Source organism: Salmo trutta, chromosome 37 (assembly GCF_901001165.1).
Source record: "Salmo trutta chromosome 37, fSalTru1.1, whole genome shotgun sequence".
Lineage (NCBI taxonomy): Eukaryota > Metazoa > Chordata > Actinopteri > Salmoniformes > Salmonidae > Salmo > Salmo trutta.
The window spans coordinates 12,738,554-12,761,576 of NC_042993.1; the positions used below are offsets into that span (position 1 = coordinate 12,738,554).

Genomic DNA, 23,023 nt, shown 5'->3' on the forward strand with positions numbered 1-23,023 from the left:
AGGGTGTGCTTTAGGGTTGTAGTGAATTGATGCAGGGAGAGAGGGATAAAAGGAGAGAGGGAAAGAGGGAGTGGGTCTCAGGGTTCGGGGTGAGGTGAAACACTAGGGTCCCATCATAGATCCAATAGCCGACAGCTGCTGCTGAGGAGAATATAAGTCATGCAGCTGTGACTGGAACCAACACTGGCTTTTGGCACTATAATCACCAAGAACGGGGGTTTACTAGTCTATACGTTCAGCTGTACTCAAAACATACTGGACAGATTATTAAAAATAAACCACAGCAATACCAGTCTCAAGGGACTTGATATTCACTTGACATGGCTTGTTTTATGTTAGGATATGTCCGCTATATATGCACCGATATACCAGCTATAGTAGAGATGTAAGGCAATGTAAAGTCCAGGGTATTAAGTTGGTAGTGTGCAGTAGGACAGGTATAGATGCATGAGTCCCTGTGGTGCTATCGGCCGGGCTGATTATGTGGGCTCCATGCCTGGTCAGTTTTAACTGGAGGAGATTAGAGAGAGCAGGAGAAGGGTTTAACCTCGTTTGGATCTCTGATATGTTAATTAAAATGGATTTGTGAAAAGGGATGGAGGGATGGGGAGGATGGCAAGCTCCACCTCAGCCGACCCAAAACCCATCTGTTGGCTGAGGTAGGTGTGGGTGCGCACGCGCGCATGTGTGTGTGTGTGTGTGCACGTGTGTGGCCAGCGGAACAGAGATAATAGGCCATACAGCTTATGTTATTAAAGCGCCATTTTACCTCTTAATCGCTTTTGCGACAGCGTTTCTGCCCCTGCTTTGTTATTCTCCCCATTTTTAGCTTTCCTGGATTTAACTCAGTTGCATCCATCCGTTTCCTAATCCCTGTGTTTTATCAGTGACACTCTGAGAGCAACCCAGATTGTGTGGCCATGTCAAGTTCCATGCCTGTCAAACCCTGGATCGTGTCTGTCTCTCTATCTGGGTGGGTTATTGCCTGGCCTGTCAAACCCTGGATCGTGTCTGTCTCTCTATCTGGGTGGGTTATTGCCTGGCCTGTGAAGATGTAGATATTCAAGTGTCTGAGATGGGCAGCAGCTGACGGGACGCTAAATAAAAGAATGGGATACACAAGGCTGGGCAAAACACATCGTCTTCTCTGACCTCAAATTTCAATATGATCCCCCTTCCCTACCTCCATCCCTCCCTCCAATCTTCCCTCCATCAAACCCCTGCGCGGTGATAGATGGTGCGGCAGAGACAGCGAGCGTTAAAGTTTGTGGGCCGTGGACCGACGGCGCCGCATGAAAATCACTGGCGTAGAGTAAGCACTCGGAATTGGATGAGAAGGAGAGGGAGAGAGGGAGGGAAAGAGGGAGGTGTCAGCACTTTTCTTCCCATACATTTCACTCAGCTGAAGAGAGTCTTATTATCTGACCTGGCTCCCGTTCCCTGAGTGACCTAATAATATTGTGGTGGTGATCCCCAGCCAGCCTCTAACATCGTCACATCACAAAGGAATCGATTACCATACTTCCTCTAAGAAGCACTGCAGCGTAGCTTAGCTAGCTTGTTCTGAGACTCCGGCCTGATCACATGCACCACTAGTATCCATATCACTTGAATTAAATTAGTGTTATACTTGTAATGTTCTTTGTTTATTTATAAGATAAGACATACTGCATTGTCCCCAAAGGGATATGTGTCATATGTCAAGTCATATGTCAGTCACTGCACCTGTACATAGCCCATCTGTAATATAGCCCATCCAACTACCTCATCCCCATACTGTATTAATTTATTTATCTTGCTCCTTTGCACCCCAGTATCTCTTCTTGCTCATTCATCTTCTGCACATCAATCACTCCAGTGTTTTAATTGGTATATTGTAATTTACTTCGCCACCATGGCCTATTTATTGCCTTACATCCCTTATCTTACCTCATTTGCACATACAGTATATAGATTTTTTCTACTGTATTACTGTATTATTTTTTTTTTTTAAATATGTCACAAGCACAGTCGTGCACTCCCCAGCCCAGACCCAGAGCTAACACATTATAGAAGTCTTTAACATGTAGTACTGCATCTTGGCCTTGCCTCCTACATAACGTCTCAGAAGAGGGCCAAATGCCCGATCTTTCATAATCAAAGTAAAGTCAAATATCAAAGCATTAATATCTGTATCATATTGGTTGAATTTTCATTATCCTATTCTACTCATTTTAAAGTTATTCTGTTTGTTTGGTATGTTGGTGGTTCTATTTATTTGATACTTGAGTTTCATAAAAATAACTGCAGTCAAGTTATTTGATAGTCTCACTCACGTCCCCCCACACCTTTGCATCATGCTCCCTTCACCAATGTTGCCATCGTAACGTTCTGTGGTGTGTTCATTCAGACGTGTGCAGCCTTGCTTCATACACAGGGTGTCATAACAGGGTCAAAGCGCAAACAAACACTTGACCTTCCTTTTGATTGGTCCACCCAACGGAAGGCGGGGTGTTATTTAACGTGCTGATGTCGAGCATCTGACTCACAATATCAATGTATTTAATAGCTGTTATGCACAAGCTTGTTAGGGGGCTTGGGATAAATGGAACAGATTTGGGGAATAATCCTTCCCCAATCTGGCCACCACAGCTGGATGTCTCAACCTCCCCCGTCGCCCCCCTCGACCCAGCCACCACCGCCACCCACCCAGCCACCACCGCCACCCATGCACGCACATGTGTGTGCACACACACACATCTTCCTCTTCAACCCCCTGACTCGGACCAACACAGGACAGGAACAGAAAGAGAGATAGAGAGAGGGATCGAGAGGGATAGAGAGGGATAGAGAGACAGAGATAGAGGGTAAGGGAGAGGAAGAGGGGTCAGCGAGAGATATAGGGATAAAGAGACAGAGATAGGAAGAGGGGTCAGGGAGAGATTTAGGGATAGAGAGGCAGAGATAGGAAGAGGGGTCAGGAAGAGATATAGGGTTAGAAAGACAGAGATAGAGAGCCAGAGATAGGAAGAGGTGTCAGGAAGAGATTTAGGAATAGAGAGGCAGAGATAGGAAGAGGGGTCAGGAAGAGATACAGGGATAGAGAGACAGAGGTAGGAGGTAATGGAGAGGAAGATGGGTCAGGGAGAGATATAGGGATAGAGAAACAGAGATAATGGAGATATGAAGAGGGGCCAGGAAGAGATATAGGGATTGAGGCAGTGGATGTCTGATTGGGTTCTCCCTCTTCCAAATCCCTCTTAACCCAGATACCCATGGCCCCTCCACCTACTCAAACATGGCTGGGTCACAAAAGGGAATTAGGATGGAAACCCTAGACACACACACACACTCAGGCTCACACACACTCAGGCTCACACACACACACACACACACACACACACACACACACACACACACACACACACACACACACACACACACACACACACACACACACACACACACACACACACACACAGACCCTCTTGGAAAGATAAAACAGCTTCAAGTCCCTGATCCCAGCACATCATTCCAAACTCAATGTCCTCCAAATCCAACAAGAGAATCCAACAAGAGAATCCAACAAGCTTTGCTACTGCAGATTAACTGACTACCTGTGCCAGATTGCCTACGCTCTGATCCATGTGGTAGGGGAGAGTGGGGTAAGTTAGGCCAAAGGGGTAAATTGAGCCACCCTTGTTTCTGGAAAGCCATACACAAAATTGGAGTCTGTGAAGGAAGAATTCACATTGAAAAGGTTGTAAGCAAGTTAGGTCCAAAAAACGGATTTTCACCAAGTCGAATGAATTTATTGTGTTAAGAGGTTTCATGATGCTTGTATCTAAACCAAAGCAGATACTTTAAGATTGTTCCATACATCACTTGGGGTCTCTATCAGATTCAATATAAGGCCATAAACCTACGTAGCATGAAAGTGCATCCTTGTAGCTGTGTGGGCTAATATAGTCAAAATGTCTGCCTTGGGTAAGTTGAGCCAATGGCCATGGGGTAAGTTCAGTCAATGGTTGAGCCAATGGAAAGTTGATCAAATTGAAGTGTTTTTTTTCCCCCAAGCGTAATGCAAGGCATTTTCACTGGCTCAACTTACCACATATGTTGTGCCATGAGTGCACGTTTTTTGGACAAGCTATGTTTTCCAAACTGTAATGTTTACATGAATTCTGATTATTTCCAGCGATACACAACATCCTGAAATACATTTAAATATCTTTGTTAGAAGATACTATATTTCCCTTGAGGGAGTGATGCTGAATGTAAAAAATGTCTCCACTCTCCCCTACTATGGCGTAGTGACGTCTGGCATGTAATCATACTGCCTTCCCCTTTCCTCTCTGGGTTATTTAGGCTGTCTCAAGACCTTTAGCTCCATCTCCTGTGGCTGCTTGGGAGCCAGATTGACCAGAGAAAAGCATTGTGACCTTGCCGTCTGATACGGAGCGTAGCGCCACACAGATGCGCCAGCTACAGCAGCTTTAGCAGGGCAACAACAGCACAACAACAAATAGTAGAAGCAGGTTAGCCTGTTGTAATTAGTGGTAGGCCAAAAGGGTTGGGATGTAATTCTTTAGCTCAGGGTATGGAGAGACCCAGCAGCCCCTGTGGCGGGCCCGTGGAGACCCTGTAGGGTCACGCGGGGTCTTTTTTCATTAAACAGGCTGCCCTAAGACCCAGAGGGCTGAAAGCGTTAAACCCTGCTATTGGTGGAGATCCCATATTGGATGTTGAACATACTGTATCTGTCTCTCTCTGCCTCGGTCTGTCTCTCTGCTCTAAGCCGATCGGCCCAAGCTGCCGCCGTGTGCATTTCATAATTAAACTTTTTGTTTTGGTGGTGACAAGTGGCACGCTCTGATCTGTTACGTTGCAGTCACTGATCCAACTGTTACCATAACACCCCTGTCACACACACACAGGCAAACACACACACACATACAACTTTCTCTTTCTCTCTTATTGCCCTCCTTTTTCATTGCAGTGCTTATTGCTTTACCCCATCTCTGCTTCTGACCTCAGGGCCGGCCCTAGCTTTCTGGAGGCCCTAAGCAAGATTTGGTTTTAGGGCACCCAACTTCGCAGGTCAACTATTTTAGTGGTGTCCTTCTTGATGGCAGAGATAAGAAATGTTTTCAAGTTTTCAAGTTTATTTCCTGCAATTCTACACATTTTGCCATGGGTTGGAGAGAAAATGTTGCATTTTTAAAACTCATTTCATGGAATTCTACACATTTTGCCATGGAGCGGACAGAAAATGTTGCAGTTTTAAGGTCCACTGGGCACATGCCCTGCGTTCCTGGCCAGTCATTTGGTCATGATTACTACAAGGTGTAGATAGCTGGCTAGATTAACTTACCAATTAAAATATGTTTTGCTGACATGGGCAAATTGAGCGAATGTCAGTGACTGACATTACAAGAGAAAAACTGCTGATGCATAACCACATTTCGAAATGTCACCATGTGTATTCTACTATTTTATATTTTAACTCTCAATAGTAAGTTGAGACCCCGACTGAGATCCCATATATATTTTTGGGTTGGGGTCCCCCTAGCGGCCGGGGGTCCTAAGCGAATGCCTGCCCTGCTTTGCATCGGTGACTTCCTGTTCCCTTCTTTTTTTAAACAACTTGTTCATGTCAATCATCTCTCCTATAGAAACTCCTTTCAGTTTCTCTCTCATTCCTTTCATTCCTTCTACTCCTCTCTCTTTTATCTTGCATTTTCCTCCTTATTTCTCTGTCTCTTTCCATCGATCCCTCGTTTCCCTCTTTCCATTACCTCTTTCCATCGTTCTTGTCTGCCTTTCTCTCACTATTTTCCCTCTACCCCTCCCCTCTGTATCACTCTTTTCTCTCTCCATCTCTCTGTCTGGCCCAGTCTCTCTCTCCTCTCCTTCTGTATAGCTGCAGAGGCTCCTGCATTAGCCATGTTGCTGACAGTGCTGTTTGTGTGAGCAGTGAGCTCCTCCATGGCCTCCCTCACCTCCCTGCCTCCTCCCCTATCTACCCCCTCCATGCAGGGGAATTAACCTTTCAGCCCTGGGTTTCTGTATTTAATGACTGTCTAAGGGGCCACCTCCAACTACATGGCCCAGCTGTTGGCATCTGTCCCCACAGCATAACCCCCCCCCCCCCACGAACACACACAGCACACAGCACACTAGAGGGGCTCAGTGCCGCTGCCCTCTCTTTATTACCTGTAGAAGCTGTGGAAAGCTTATTAACACCACAGACAATGCCTGCTGCAGAGGGTATATTCTAATGCATTGCTGAGCACATAACGAATGTACTGTACAATGGCCGTAGGTGAGTACTGTATAATGTATGCTGTGTTTACTGTATATGGTTGAATATGGACTGAATACTGCAGATTGTACATAAAACACACTAAGTGGGGTCTATCCTAAGGTCAAATAAAAAATACATACTGGTAGAAAAGAAATGTGACCTTTGACTTAGTCACTGTAGAAATGTTCCAATATGCCTCCCAGTCTCCAGTCACCATTCAGTTTCAGGTGTGTACGTTGATCTGAAAATGGTTTTATATATAATAAAGTACACACCTGAAAGTGAATGGTGACTGGAGACTGGGAGGCATATTGGAACCTTTCAGCACGAAATCAAATATTCTGAAGTGGAAAATGAATTCAGTGTAAAGTCTCCAACTCTACAGCAGCGCAGCTGAATCCCCCCAGGAGTATTCAGTATATAAAATAAAGTGGATACTCGCTGTCCCATGCATTATGTATGAGCATAAATGTTACAAAACGGGCGGCAGTGGAGACATCCATGTTGCCTTTGTATCTTTGAAGGTTCCCTTGCTCCCTCAAACCCCAGACACTGAGTTCTGTAGTCTCCCTCGGAAAGGATGAGCAGGGGAATCACTCTCTCCTGCTGCTGCAGCTGTATATTACAGCTACACTGTACAGGCATATTGAAGATTTTCATCAGAAATGTAGAATATTCTAGTAGACTTGAAATGACATTGATTCCCTACTCTCTATCCCTAGCCTATGTACCCACCGTCTCTAGTCTATATACTTCCTATCCCTAGCCTATATACTCCCTATCCCTAACCTATATGCTTCCTCTACCTAGCCTATATACTCCCTATCCCTAGCCTATATACTCCATAACCCTAGCCTATATACTACCTATCCCTAGCCTATATACTCCCTATCCCTATCCTATATAATCCTATCCCTAGCCTATATACTCCATATCCCTATATAATCCTATCCCTAGCCTATATACTCCCTATCCCTACCCTATATACTCCCTATCCCTAGCCTATATACTCCCTATCCCTAGCATATATACTCCCTATCCCTGGCTTATATACTCCCTATCCCTATCCTATATACTTCATATCCCTATTCTACATACTCCCTATCCCTAGCCTATATACTCCCCATCCCTATCCTACATACTCCCTATCCCTAGCCTATATACTCCCTATCTCTAGCCTATGTATTCCCTATCCCTAGCCTATATACTCCCTATCCCTAGCCTATATACTCCCTATCCCTAGCCTATATACTCCCTATCCCTAGCCTATATACTCCATATCCCTATTCTACATACTCCCTATCCCTAGCCTATATACACCCTATCCCTAGCCTATACACTCCCTATCCCTGGCCTATATACTCCCTATCCCTAACCTATATACTCCCTATCCCTAGCCTATACACTCCCTATCCCTAGCCTATAGACTCCCTATCCCTAGCTAATGTAAAAAAAAGTGTGGCATCCCTTTTTTGTTGTCAGCTGGTTTCTTGTGATCTATTTTTCCTTAAGATTACCCCCCTAACCCTCCACATACACACTCCTCTCTCTCTTCCTCCTGTGTCTTTCCCTGTCTAAGAAGAGGAGGATACAGTACATGTGGAGTCAGAGAGTGGGAGAGTCCTATTGGCATTCTTTCTCATCCACGCTGCACACTTTTGTTCCAAGCAGCATCGTGAGATCAGGCGAGACATAGAGAGTGGCTCCGGGGCCTCGACGTTGCTCAACAGGTAAGCACACCTCGTCTCTCTCTCTCATGCAAATCCCTACACATATTCAAAGACTAGTGACTTCTTTATGAGAGATGCACTCTCTCTTACTCTTTCTCTTTCTCACTATCGCTCTCTTTTTCTCTCTCTACCTCGGTCTCTCTGTGAGCTCTCAGGAGACAGATAAGGATGAGTCAGTGGAGGTTTGAAAGGAGGTCTTCTCTCCTTCTGTCTCTCTTTTTTCTCTCTTCCCATCACGTTGAGAGGTTTAACTCTCTCTCTCGAGGCAAGTGACATGTGAGGGAGTCAGAGAGAGAGACACGTTGAGTCGAAGTTGACGACTCTGCAGAGCAGAAACAGAAACCGAGCCAAGCAGACAAACACTCTGCTCAGGATGGTGAGAAGAGCTTCTCGGAGACATGCTGTCCAGCTGCCACTGTAAATTGCTGGACGAGGCTGATGCAATCTGGCTCGTCCACCTGCCCGTCCTTGACTTGGCTTGAAGTTTGCTCTGTCTATTTGCATCTGGACAAGCAGGCAAGCTCACCCAGGCAACGCTAATCAGACTGTCAGAGGATCACCATTTTTTCATGCACAATTAATGATTTGGATTTAATTAAGCCATGTGGATAACCTAATCTGCATCTTTGGCCTATAACTGATTCTGCTGGTGAGTGTCAGTGGGGTAATGGTGTCACAACAGACCTCCCCTATGAGGCCCTGTAATTGGGCCCACAGGCTAATGGTGAGATTGGCAGTGTGTGGGCGAGACTGATATTAAGATGTAGGACCATATCTGAATTGCATGGTTGCATGAGGTTGAGGCTTCATTTTCTGCACATTGAGTGATTTCATGGGGTTTCGCATCAAATTGGTCCAGGATTGAGTGTATTGAGTCGTTTGATGATGTTATGAAAGAAGCCATTAAAAATCTACCTGTCGGGGTCACGCTCGATGCCTCTGCTCTCTCCAATACCCTGAAGGGGAGAAAGCCTGACTTGTCTCCGAGAGCGAATCAAATTTCAAATCAAACTTTTTCATTTGCATTTGTGGAAAGCTAGTGAGGGACAAGGTCAGAAACTGTAGTAGCAGTGAAGGTAGAATATCTACTGACTTATACAGGAAAGTTACAACAATGCTTATCCTGGGTGGTCAATCTTATCCTGACTCATACAACTCTATTGTTGTCAGTGAAATACAGATTATATTATACAGTACAAGGTTTTCCTAGACAAATACATTATTTAGCTTGACAGCACTTGAGTAAATGTGGAAGAATTCAAGGAGTGTGAGTACTTTCTGAAGGCACTGTAGATACTGAATGAATGTAATTGTTCATGTATTCCATTATACTGTGTGCATGTGTGCGTGTTATGAAGCTTGTTGAGCTAGTTCTGGATAATGACAGAGATCTGTGCAAGGACAAGAACTCGATTAGCAGCCAGGGCTGAAGGCCTGCTTTTTAGCTGTTTGTGTCTCATATTGGGAATTTTGAATATGTGTTTGTGTGTGTGCTTGTGTGCATGTGTTCATGTGTGCATACTCGTGTGTACGGTTTTCTCAGGTAGCCAAGTGATTAGAGTGCTTGGCCAGTAACCAATAAGTCGCTGGTTCGAATACCTGAGCCGACAAGGTCATATATCTTTCGATGTGCCTTTGAGCATGGCACTTAACCTACCATAGCTGACCCTGGAAGTAAACACATTTCACTGCACCTATCTGGTGTTTGTGACAATAGAACATTCATTTTTTTTTATTTTTTTTTATTGTTTTCTGCAGTTGTTTTCTGCATTCATTTTCATTCTAACATGAGTTTATCAGAGTCCATCCAACAGACACAGCCCAGACCCAACCCCAAAATAAACATTGTCAAGGACAACGAAACTAAACAAAAACACACACTAGAGAATGAACTAATCCTCCATTTTGTGCACGGACCTATTTTCCCAGTAATTAAGCCCTGTGTTTGGGTTAGCAGTGGTGGCGGTAGTGCGGGGAGGGGACGGGAGGTCAAAGTTAGTAGGCTGCGGCTCTTTTCATGAATATGTCCGGTAGAAACGTGTTGAGTCGTAGCCTTCCTCTCCAGACCAGACCTCTCTGCCTCTCTGCCTCTCAGCCAGACCTCTCCAGACCGCTCTGCCTCTCAGCCAGACCTCTCCAGACCTCTCTGCCTCTCAGGCAGACCTCTCCAGACCTCTCTGCCTCTCAGGCAGACCTCTCCAGACCTCTCTGCCTCTCAGGCAGACCTCTCCAGACCGCTCTGCCTCTCAGGCAGACCTCTCCAGACCTCTCTGCCTCTCAGTCAAGTTGGGCCCCTGCAGTTCTGCAGTTCTGCCGTCACAGCACCCGCTCCCACAATGGAGGAGGGATATAGAAACCAACCAGCCAGCACTTTACTCTCTCTGGTATTTAGATCTCGGATGCAAGGCAAAGGGCAGACTGGGATGGAAAATAATGTATGAGGAAAATCAATTCATGAACATCGGTCGGGGTTGAAATGCGTATGGTGTTTTAAAGGGGCAATCAGCAGGTGAAATTAAAACAAAGCAGTTTACATTTATGTTGTTTACAAACATTGGAGAAAAACAAGCTTTTATTTTGGTTTCTGAGGGGATACAACAGTTGAACCAAGCTCATGAGGTGAAGTTATATTGAATAAATATATTCTTCAAGAGTCACTGGGTACATATCAGTAAGCCCAAAAATGTATATACATATAGCAACTGCAGATTGCCCCTTTATGGGGTTTATTAGAAAGGAGGAAAGGGAGGCAGAGAGAGAGAGTGAGAGAAACAAAGAGGGAGAGAGAGAGAGAGAGAGAAAGTGAAAGTGTGAGAGCGAAAGAGAGAGAGAGAGAGAGAGAGAGGCAGGGTGGAAGGCAGAGTTTTTGAGAGCTCAGAACAGACATCTAATATGGTGAAGGGGGAGCAAATTGCCCTTGTGTGTTCAAAGTGTATGTTGGGGGCTCTGAAATGCACTGACGTTTCTGAGAGCCAGGAATAATTGAGTGTGAGCTAATTCTTATCAAAGCCTGTTGGAGTGCAACTAATCGACTGAGGGGAGATGCCTCAAAGAACCATTGCTTTTAATTCAATTTGTTTATTCAGATGAGAAAATGTTCAGTTTTCAATCAAGTAAATCACTATTATTTGTTCCATCCGAGACAGATAAATTGATTGATTGCAAACTAACTTAAAATGCACATCGGGTCCCTTTCCAAAAGAAACAGGCAGAGGGGGACTGATAGATTAGAACAGAATGTAATGGACGTAGACATAGTGTTACTCATGGATTTAACTCAAAACTGTTGATGGGTTAATTCACTAGTGCATGCAAGAGTCATCCAATGATCAGTAACCAGGTTAGTCTGTCTTCACCAACATAGCTAGCTACAGTAGCTAGCACAATATGTGGCTATGGCTTTGAGAATACTTTGTATGTGCTCAGGAAATTGACTGTAACTCAAAACTTGACATTGAGTCAACTAAGCCTTGACAAACTCAACTTTCACCAACATTGACAAACAGTTCACTTTCTGTCTGCTCTTTGATTTGTCGTTTCAGGATCCCGCAGGATTAAACGATTGGAGCCTGAGGTTTGAGATGGGTTTGTCATCAACAACGTGGTCCCGTGTGGCTCAGTTGGTAGAGGATGGTGTTTGCAACGCCAGGGTTGTGGGTTCGATTCCCACGGGGGACCAGTGCGGAGAAAAGCATTTATGAAATGTATGCATTCACTACTGTAAGTCGCCCTGGATAAGAACGTCAGCTATATGACTAAAATGTAAATGTTGCTTCTCTAGTCTACTTCTCCTCACTCTGCAATGGGGTAAGATATACAGCCACAATGGACCTATTGTCACCTTTTGAACTCAGCAAGGCCTTCTGTTAAGTTACACACAGTTATACTACTCTATAGCACTGTGCTCTCATTGACTTTATGAGAGGCATAACCTAGAGTTCTGTTCGACTCAATGGATGAGTTTGCATCACAGTTTGTGTGGACTGTTGTAGTGTTGTTGATAACTGTATACAGCACAGGAATTGTTCCTCGCTAATACCCCTTGCTTTTCACTTACCTTGCATTGCACACTCCTGGCAATGGATTGTTATTTATCGACAATCACATTGATACAATTAGACATTGTGCTAAGGCCTCACCATTACTATTCTAGCCCATTACGTTGCCTTGCCAATGGATCAGCTGGTTCTCAGAAGAGCAAAACCAACTGAATGGGAGCAGAAACAGGACAGCTTAACAATAACACATTGTCAGAAGAGAAGGGTCCTCTGACGAGTGGCTAATCGTTTTCTCAAAATACGCTGTCGAATCACCAAGCTGTCAAGGTTGTTGTTTTTCCAATCTGTGACTGTCTGTTTACTGCTGCTGGAACTCCTCAGACAATGACATCTGTTCGGATTATTTTGTAAATCATATAAAAAAAATGGTGGCCGTCAATCAACAGGAAATCACACAGTACTTGTAAGCCTTTCCTCTGTGAAACAAATATAGTTACATTACTCATAGCATCATTATGCAGTTACAGTACATTTACTAACACATACAGTAAATTTAACGTTCGTCGTCTGAAGGTGAAGAAGTGGACCAAAGCGCAGCGTGGTAAGTGCTCATGATTATTTATTTTCAAGAAACACTCAAACAAAATAACAAAAGGGAAAAACGGAAATGCACAGTTCCATCAGGCACATACGCTTAACAGAAAATAACCTTCCACAAAACTCAGGTGGAAAACAAGCTGCCTAAGTATGATTCCCAATCAGAGACAATGATAGACAGCTGCCTCTGATTGGGAACCACACTCGGCTCAAAAACAAAGAAATAGAAAACATAGATATTCCCACCCGAGTCACACCCTTACCTAACCAACATAGAGAATAAATAAGATCTCTAAGGTCAGGGCGTGACAGTAAATCACTTCAAAAATAAATCTAACAATCACAACCAATATTTATCATCCAAACTAATCTGTTAATGGAACAGATCCCACTGTACTGCTGGCATAATTGTTTCAAGTTAATGAGGTCTGATAGCATGGATTTAAATGTACATTCTCTCTCTCCTGCCTTTGAAAGCATCACAGAGAAAAACAGAGGGACAGTGTACAGTAAGTTAACAGGTGACAGGTATCATCTTCTCATGAAGATGTTTCGACCCTGTCCTCTGCTTCTATCTCATTGTAACAGCAAAGGCCATAGAGTTTTGTGGGCAGCATCAGCTCTATAGCATAATCCCAAGCCATTATCTAGTTCAAATAGACGCCAAACCCTTGGATGAGGAAAGGAAATCAATGGCCTGCGGTGTTTGCCTGTCTTACCACTTCCATCCCCAATGCACCTCTCTAGGTAGTGGCAGTAGAAGAAGAGAAGAATCCATTTTGTTCCTGTTTGTCTTTCAACTTCCTTTTACTGCTCATTGGTACACGAAATTGTTGTGTATTAATTTATGTAAACTGATATGCAAATGTGATTTGTGGCTGGTTGTTTGTATGCGACGTCTATAATGGCCAATCTTGCCCTTTACGTTTGATGTGAGGTGACTGATGTCCCCTTGATCTGAGAGTTCTCCCTCTCACTCACGTTGCCGAGGCGCAGCCGAGCATGCAGTTCGCAAACAACTTTGTGATTGGCTCAAAGAGGGTCAAGATTCAAACAACCTTCCAAAATTAGGCGCTGAAAATAGCTGCTCTCCTCTCCACTGCATAGTTTAAAAATAAGATGCATGCTTAAATATTAGGGCCACTAATTAGCATAGGACTTTGCATGCAGAGCTACAATCGCATTACCTTATGATCCTGGTCTCATTGTTCTAGCCTCCACCTCACTCACTCCCAGGCTGGCTGAGGGGCTGTAAGGTTACCTTCCAGCCACCAGTGCAGTGTACCGGAGCGTTTCACTTTATACAGGGAGTGAGGGATTGCCCACCCCCACCTCCTGACACCCCCACACCACATACAGTATGACAAACGAGGGCATTAAACCAAATATCATTACTCTCATCTGTAGGAATTAGCCGAAGGGACATCGACAGTGAAGAAAAAGCAATGGGTGAACGAGGGCTCGGTCCCACCCACCCCCCTCGCCCTCTCTTCCTTTCCATTCCTTATCTCCTGGACCGAGGAGGGGTTTAATTCATAGTAATTACATTATTGACTCATTTGTAGGGCCGAACTGCTCCAATTTCCCATCAATAAAACATACAATGTGATGAATAAGGTGGCCCGACTACCGTGTTTATTTGAGCCCTCATGCCCTGCCTTCCTAACTTTCCCTAATTCCTCTCCATCTTTTCACCCTCCTCCTCTCCCTCCATCCATTTTCCAATCCCCCTAACCCATCCCTCCCTCCTTTCCCTCTTTCCTCTCCATCCTCTCACCATCTTCCCTCCTTTCCCTCCCTCTCTTCTTAAGGTGTGGTGGAGGTGGGGGCCCAGCAGGCGTTCAGGACACAGCCCAAGAATATGACGGTGCGTGCGGGGACTACGGTGATGCTGAGGTGTGAGGTGCTGAGGCCCTCAGGGTTTGTCCAGTGGGTGAAGGATGGCCTGCTTCTGGGTCCACAACAGAGCCTGCCGGGGTTCCCTCGCTACAGCCTGTTGGGGGACCATAAGAGAGGTGAGAGCCCAGGGAGGGTTGGGGTTAGAGTTAGAGTTAGAGTTAGGGTTATGGTTGATGGTTACGGCTGAACCAGGATGTGGACTTAACGTCTATGGGCTACGTGCCACCTGCGGGACACAGCCAGTGAAATATCAGTGCGGCAAATTCAAAAACAACAAAATGTCATAATTCAACTTTCTCAAACATACAACTATTTTATACCATTTTAAAGATACACTTCTCCTTGATGTAACCACATTGTCCGATTTCAAAAAGGCTTTACAGCGAAAGCAAAACATTAGATTATGTTAGGAGAGTACATAGACAAAAATAATCACACAGCCATTTTCCAAGCAAGGACATGTGTCAATAAAACCTAAAACACAGCTAAATGAAGCACTAACCTTTGACGATCTTCATCAGATGACACTCCTAGGACATTATGTTACACAATACATGTATGTTTTGTTCGATAAAGTTCATATTTATATCCAAAAACAGCATTTTACATTGGCGCGTGATGTTCAGAAAATGTATTCCCACCAAAACGTCCGGTGAAGAAGAACTACAATTCTCAGTGCACATTAATTTGCACATTAATTTACAAAAATTCTCATCATAAACGTTGACAAAACATATAACAATTATTTAAAGAATTATAGATAGACTACTCCTGGATGCAACCGCTGTGTCAGATTTTAAAATAGCTTTACAGAGAAAGCACATTTTTCAATATTCTGAGTACATAGCTCAGCCATCACGGCGAGCTATACAGACACCCGCCAAGTTCGGGGCAACCTCAACTCAGAATTAGTATTAGAAATATTGTCTTACCTTTGCTGATCTTCGTCAGAATGCACTCCCAGGACTGCTACTTCCACAAGAAATGTTGTTTTTGTTCCAAATAATCCATAGTTATGTCCAAATACCTCCGTTTTGTTTGTGCGTACAGATCACTTATGCAAAGGCATAACGCACGAGCGCAGAACCAGAGACGAAAAGTCAAAATGTTCCATTACCGTACTTAAAAGCATGTCAAACGCTGTTTAAAATCAATCTTTATGGTATTTTTAACGTAAAATTGCGATAATATTCAAACCGGACAATAGCATATTCATTCAAGGAGAAAAAGAAGGAACGGCGCGCTCGCGTGACCGCTCATATCCAATCCCTTTGTTGCCAGGCAGTCCACTCAGAAACTGAGCTCCTATTATCTGCCCAGTGACAGGAGAATGCTCAAACCACTTTCTGAAGGCTTTAGACAGCCAATGGAAGCCTTAGGAAGTGCAACGTAACCCCAGGGATACTGTAGTTTCGAAAGGGACTAGAAAGAAGAACTACAATTCTCAGATCCTCCACTTCCTGGTTGACTTTTTCTCAGGTTTTTGCCTGCCATATGAGTTATGTTATACTCACAGACACCATTCAAACAGTTTTAGAAACGTCAGAATGTTTTCTATCCAAATATAGTAATAATATGCATATTCTAGTTTCTGGGCCAGAGTAGTAACCTGTTTAAATTGGGTACGTTTTTCATCCGGCCGTGGAAATACTGCCCCCTAGCCCAGACAGGTTAAAGCTAGGGTTAGAGTTATGGCCAGGGTTGAGCTGGGCTGTGGACATGAAGCTAGGGTTAGAGTTAGGGTTGTGGTTGATGGCTAGAGCTGAACTGGGATGTGGACTTGAAGCTAGGGTTAGAGTTATAGCCAGGGTTGAGCTGGGCTGTGGACATGAAGCTAGGGTTAGAGTTAGGGTTGTGGTTGATGGCTAGAGCTGAACTGGGATGTGGACTTGAAGCTAGGGTTAGAGTTATAGCCAGGGTTGAGCTGGGCTGTGAACATGAAGCTAGGGTTAGAGTTAGGGTTGTGGTTGATGGTTAGAGATGAACCAGGATGTGGACATGTAGCTAGGTTTAGGGTTGACGTTTGCATTATGGTTGAATACAAAGTAGGGAAATATTAACAGTAGGGGGAAACAGGTGGGAAAAAGCAATATATCAAAATTGGGTAAGAAATAATGACAGGGAAGCAGAAAATGATAACACACATGAGTAGTAGCCCAAGACAAAATGTGCTTTTACAGCTTGAGCAGACGCAGTATACAAGCTACAAAATTAAAACATTGAGAGGTAGACAACCCATAGGACAAGATGAACATGAGGAATATGTCTGCATTATGAGCACAGAGATGCAGTCGCAGAATGAAGGCCTACACAAGCCACACAAACATGTCAAAAGGGCCAAGAGTTCAAACATTGTGTTGTTGCTCTAAGAAGTGTGTGAATTTGATGGTTTTCTTTACTGTGACATATTTCAAATGACAGGTTGTTCGCTGTGTGAGGGTGAACGGTGCATCTGTCAGCTTTAATTGCATTGGCTGTAAGACAGACATAGTAGCAGTAAGCCTACACTGTATAGCCTTGATATGCATAGAGGACACAGTGATAGGCCTAAATGAAGTTACCATGGGGACCTGATGGTAGTGGCTTAACAGAGGACGTCTAAACAGAGGCCATCTGTGACTACAGAGACTATGTGAATGTGAAATAGCCTCGCGTGTACCACCATTGTCCCCCTCAGAAGTGAATTAAGGGAAAATGAAAGCGGCAAGAGAGAGTGAGAGTGATGAGATAGAGAGAGATGTCAGCAACACATTTAGACCCAACCAAATCATGAAAAAACTAAAAGAGAATTACTTGACACATGAAAGAATTTACAAAAAAAACCCAGATCAAACTAGAATGCTATTTGGCCCTAAACAGAGAGCACACAGTGGCAGAATACCTGACCACTGTGACTGACCCAAAATTAAGGAAATCTTTGACTATGTACAGACTCAGTGAGTATAGCTTTGCTATTGAGAAAGGCCCCCGAAGGCACACCTGGCTCTCAGGAGAAGACAGGCTATGTGCACACTGCCCACAAAATGAGGTGGAAACTGAGATGCACTTCCTAACCTCCTGCCAAATGTATGACTATATTGGAAACATATATTTCCCTCAGATTACACAGATCCACAAAGAATTCGAAAACATATCCAATTTTGATAAACTAACAAATCTATTGGGTGAAATACCACAGTGTGCAATCACAGCAGCAATATTTGTGATCTGTTGCTACAAGAAAAGGGCAACCAGTGAAGAACAAACACCACTGCAAATACAACCAACATTTGTTAATTTATTTTCACTTTTGTGTTATAAATATTTGCACATCCCTACAACACTGTATATAGACATAATATGACATTTGAAATGTCTTTATTCTTTTGGAACATTTGAAAGGAGTGTAATGTTTACTGTTCATTTTTATTGTCTATTTTACTGTTGTTTATTATTATTTCACTCGCTTTGGCAATGTAAACATACAGTACCAGTCAAAAGTTTGGACACACCTACTCATTCAAGGGTTTTTCTTTATTTGTATTATTTTCTACATTATGGAATAATAGTGAAGACATCAAAAATATGACATTAACACATATGGAATCATGAAGTAACCAAAAAGTGTTAAACAAAATCAAAATTTACTTTGTATTTGAGATTCTTCAAAGTAGATACCCTTTGCCTTGATGACAGCTTCACACAATCTTGGCAATCTTGGCATTCTCTCAACCAGCTTCACCTGGAATGCTTTTCCAACAGTCTTGAAGGAGTTCCCACATATGCTCAGCAATTGTTGGCTGCTTTTCCTTCACTCTGCGGTCCAACTCATCCCAAACCATCTTAATTGGGTTGAGGTTGGGTGATTGTGGGGCCAGGTCATCTGATGCAGTACTCCATCACTCTTCTTCTTTGTCAAAAACCCCTTACACAGCCTGGAGGTGTGTTGGGTCATTGTTGAAAAACAAATTATTGTCCCACTAAGCGCAAACCAGATGGGATGGCATATTGTTGCAGAATGCTGTGGTAGCCGTGCTGCTTAAGTGTGCCTTGTATTCTAAATAAATGACTGACAGTGTCACCAGCAAATCATCCCCACACTATCACACCTCCTCTTCCATGGTTCCCGGTGGTAACTACACATGCGGAGATCATCTGTTTACCTTCTCTGCGTCTCACAAAGACACGGCGGTTGGAACCAAAAATCTCAAATTTGGACTCATCAGACCAAACAACAGATTTCCACCGGTCTATTGTCCATTGCTCGTGTTTCTTGGCCCAAGCAAGTCTCTTCTTATTGGTGAGTGGTTAGTGCTTTCTTTGCAGCAATTCAACCTTGAAGGCCTGATTCACGCAGTCTCCTCTGAACAGTTGAAATGTTTCTGTTACTTGATCTCTGTGAATAATTTATTTGGGCTGCAATTTTTGAGGCTGGAAACTCTAATTAACTTATTGTCTGCAGCAGAAGTAACTCTGGGTCTTCCTTTCCTGTGTTGGTTCTCATGAGAGCCAGTTTCATCATAGCGCTTGATTGTTTTTGTAACTGCACTTGAAGAAACTTTGAAAGTTCTTGACATTTTCCGGATTGACAGACCTTCGTGAATTCAAGTAATGATGGACTGTTGTTTCTCTTTGCTTATTTGAGCTGTTCTTGCCATAATATGGACTTGGTCTTTTACCAAATAGGGCTATCTTCTGTATACCACCCCTACCTTGTCACAACACAACCGATGAAATGCATTAAGAAGGAAAGAAATTCCACAAATGAACTTTTAACAAGTCACACCTGTTAATTGAAATGCATTCCAGGTGACTACCTAATGAAGCTGGTTGAGAGAATGCCACGAGTGTGCAAAGCTGTCATCAAGGCAAAGGGTGGCTACTTTGAAGAATCTCAAATATAAAATATATTTTGATTTGTTTAGCACTTTTTTGATTACTACATGATTCCACATGTGTTATTTCATAGTTTTGATGTCTTCACTATCATTCTACAATGTAGAAATTATTCTACAAAATAAAAAATAAAGAAAAACCCTTGAATGAGTAGGTGTGTCCAAACTGTATGTTTCCCATGCCAATAAAGCCCCTTAAATTGAAATGGAAGCGAGAGAGAGAGAGAGAGAGAGAAAGAGAGAGAGAGAGAGAGAGAGAGAGAGAGAGAGAGAGAGAGAGGGGAGAATAAAAGGATGTAGCAGGATCCACACATGGAGTCTATAAAAAGTAATCGTCCATTAGAAGGCAATCCTAAATAAGAGCATAGCATCTGCTCATGATCAACCAGCACCGAGCCGCATGGTGCTATTCCACGGTGCCATGGCTGTCATGAGACACACAACACTAGCAGACTGGCACACGTGAGCTGACAGACATTCAGAGACACACTATACTCTAGAAATTGCACACATATTCACAGACACTGATAGGCAGACTGGCATGCACTGCACACACCCACACACCCACACACACACACACACACACACACACACACACACACACACACACACACACACACACACACACACGCTCTGCTCTGCTCTCCACTGAAACTGGGTCAAAGGATAAAAGAACAACAACCACACACACACACTGATGAACACACAGACACCTACATTGGCACTCACACACTTATGCATACACACACACATATTCACACAAACAAAGAGACAGATATAAATGCTTGTGGCAAACACATACTTAAATACTATAGAAGCAAAAACACAAGCGTCAACACTTGACACCACTCGATAATACTTGTCTGTGATTGTCACCATCAGTGATGTCTGTTGGCGCTGAAAGAGCTCTCACGCTCTCACATACGCTCACACGCACACACACACGGCAAGTTGATTGCGGCATTTGTGGTGAGAAATTTCAGGAAAGAGGAAAATTAAGTCTTCCCTCTCCGCTGTATGATAGCATAGATGTGAAAATTGCTGCTGGTTGGTATTAATTATCTTGCCAACTTTGTTGATGAGTCCTTTTTTAGGACTGGGAGGTTGTCACACCAAGAGGCTTTTTATACATGTTAGTATGCTGTGAGTCAGAGAACGATACTGAGCAGGAAAAAGCCTCCCAGACACCAACATCCTATAATACACACGTTTTATGGCATCAGTCAACATATTAACCCGTGAATGGTGAAACACTATCAGGAGAGAAATAAAGATGGAGAGGCACTTTGTCTGTCCTCCTCAATCGATACATACCATATTCCCACCAATATAAAACAGCATGACAGATCTGGAGTCAGACTTCACACACCACACAGCTATCCCTCTTCGTTGGTTAGTGTGTGTCTGCTATTTTCCAAACCTACGTAGCCTAATGGTAAATCAACAGGGCGTGAGATCAAGTTGCAAGGAAAATGTCCCAGAATTCGGGTACACGATGCTAAAGAAAATATTTAATGAATTGGACTAAAGCCTCTTGTGTTATAAACAGATGGAATTCCAGTGTGTATCTGGTGCTAAGATCCTCCTCAGTACTGTATGTGTGGAAACCAAGCTCTCTCACAGCGGTCGGTAGTCAATACCACTCTCTCTCTGTTCTTTTCAAAGGGCTTCAACTTGGTGCAGGATGGTTGGTCATATTATTCAAGACAAAGCATGACAATAATGTATGTATGAAAATCTTCAGGAGCTCAGCCACACGCTGGACCTCTTGGTCCTTGTCCATGATACAATGTGTTAAGTGTTGCTATGCAACTTGAGTCTGCTGTTTAGGCTTATTTTGGGCTCAAAATTATAGTGATTAAACCAATTTCTTACTTTTATTTGTACATAAACAGAGTACAATAACATAGTGGTCATTTTTGTTACTTCTTGGATATTTAAGCAATAAGGTCTGAAGTGGTGTGTTACTGTAAATGGCCAGTATACCACTGATAAGGGCTGTTCCTAGGCCCTACGAAAGCGGAGTAGATACACCCCTTAGCCGTGGTATATTTGCCATATACCACAAACCCCGGAAGGTTCCTTATTGCTTTAATAAACTGCTTACTAACATATTCAAATAATGAGTGACATATTTTCATTAAAAACATTATTTTGACAAGTCAATTCCTATTATTTCATCCTTCCACCAGAGGAAATATTTTCCCATCACTGCTATGCAGTCGAATAATGTTTTCTATTCAGGTTGGCTAACGTTCTTGTCTTTTGTTTGCTCGCCATCGACAGAAAACAAAATCACGTCAATCTCTACAGTTGAAATGACAGCAAACTAGCCGTATTTTCTTTAGCCTGACTTTTTTTTTATTGACAATTCTTTGGATTTATCTATAATAATGATGCTGATGCACGATTTCGCCTGGCTCAGTCAGAAAAGTTGCTGTATCATCAGGACACCGCTCATTCTCTATGACAGAGGACGGTCTTATTTGTAAAACGCAAAACGTTTGCAGAGTTCAGAGAGGCAGACAGCAAGGTGAATACAGTAACCCCAACCCAACAGGTGCACAGTCCATCCACTCCTCCTATGACCATGAACTACAGGACATATCTAAGACCTTATCGCACACAATAGAGAAATATGACAATTGAGATATATGTTCTAGATTCTATGGACCACACACACACACACACACACAAGCAGACACACACACTAGAAGCAGTGTGTGAGACTCCGTCCGTAACAGCCACTCATGGTGCTCCATGTCAGTAGCTCCTGGAGAAGTAAATCATAATGGAATGGGAGTGAATGAAAAGTTTCCACACAGACGTGGGAAGGAATGGATGTAATTGTGTGAGTACACCAGGCCGCCTGTTGTCAGTTTATGATGAACAGCATACTCTCTCATTCTCTTTCTCCTCTCTCTCTCCTCTCTTTCTCCTCTTTCTCTCTCCTCTCTCTCCTATATCTCTTGTTCTCTCTCTTCTCTCTCCTTTCTTGTCTCTTCTCTCTTCTCTCTCCTCTCTCCTTTCTTCTCTCTCCTCTCTTCTCTCTCCTCTCTTCTCTCTCCTCTCTCCTCTCTCCTCTCTTGTCTCTTCTCTCTTCTCTCTCCTCTCTCCTCTCTTCTCTCTCCTCCTCTTTCTCTCTCCTCTCTTCTCTCTCCTCTCTCCTCTCTTCTCTCTTCCTCCTCTCCTCCCTCTCTTTCTCTTCCTCTCTCTCTCATCATACTTCCTCTCTCCTCTCTTCTCTCTCCTCTCTTCTCTCTCCTCTCTTTCTCTCTCCTCTCTTCTCCTCTCTCCTCTCTCCTCTCCTCCTCTTCGTTTCTCTCGTGCTGCCTCGTCTTCTCTCTCCCTCTCTCCATCTCGTCCTCTCTCCTCTCTCATCCCCCCATCCTTCTCCTCTCTCTCTCCTCCTCCTCTCTCCTCTCTCCTCTCCTCTAACTGTCCTCTCCTCTCTCCTCTCTCCTCTCTCCTCTCTCCTCTCTTCTCTCTCCTCACTTCCCTCTCTTCTCTCTCCTCTCACATCCCTTCTCCCTATCTCCTCCTCTTCTCTCTCCTCTCCCTCTCTCCTCTCTCCTGCTACTCTCCTCTCTCCTGCTTCCTCTCCTCCTCTTCGCTCTCCTCTCTCCCATTCTCTCTCCT

At 43.7% G+C, this 23,023-nt stretch overlaps 1 pseudogene; it reads left to right on the forward strand.

The window, feature by feature from the left end:
* Positions 1 to 23,023, forward strand: part of LOC115176475 (nephrin-like) — an 82,608-nt pseudogene that overhangs the window by 13,584 nt on the left and 46,001 nt on the right.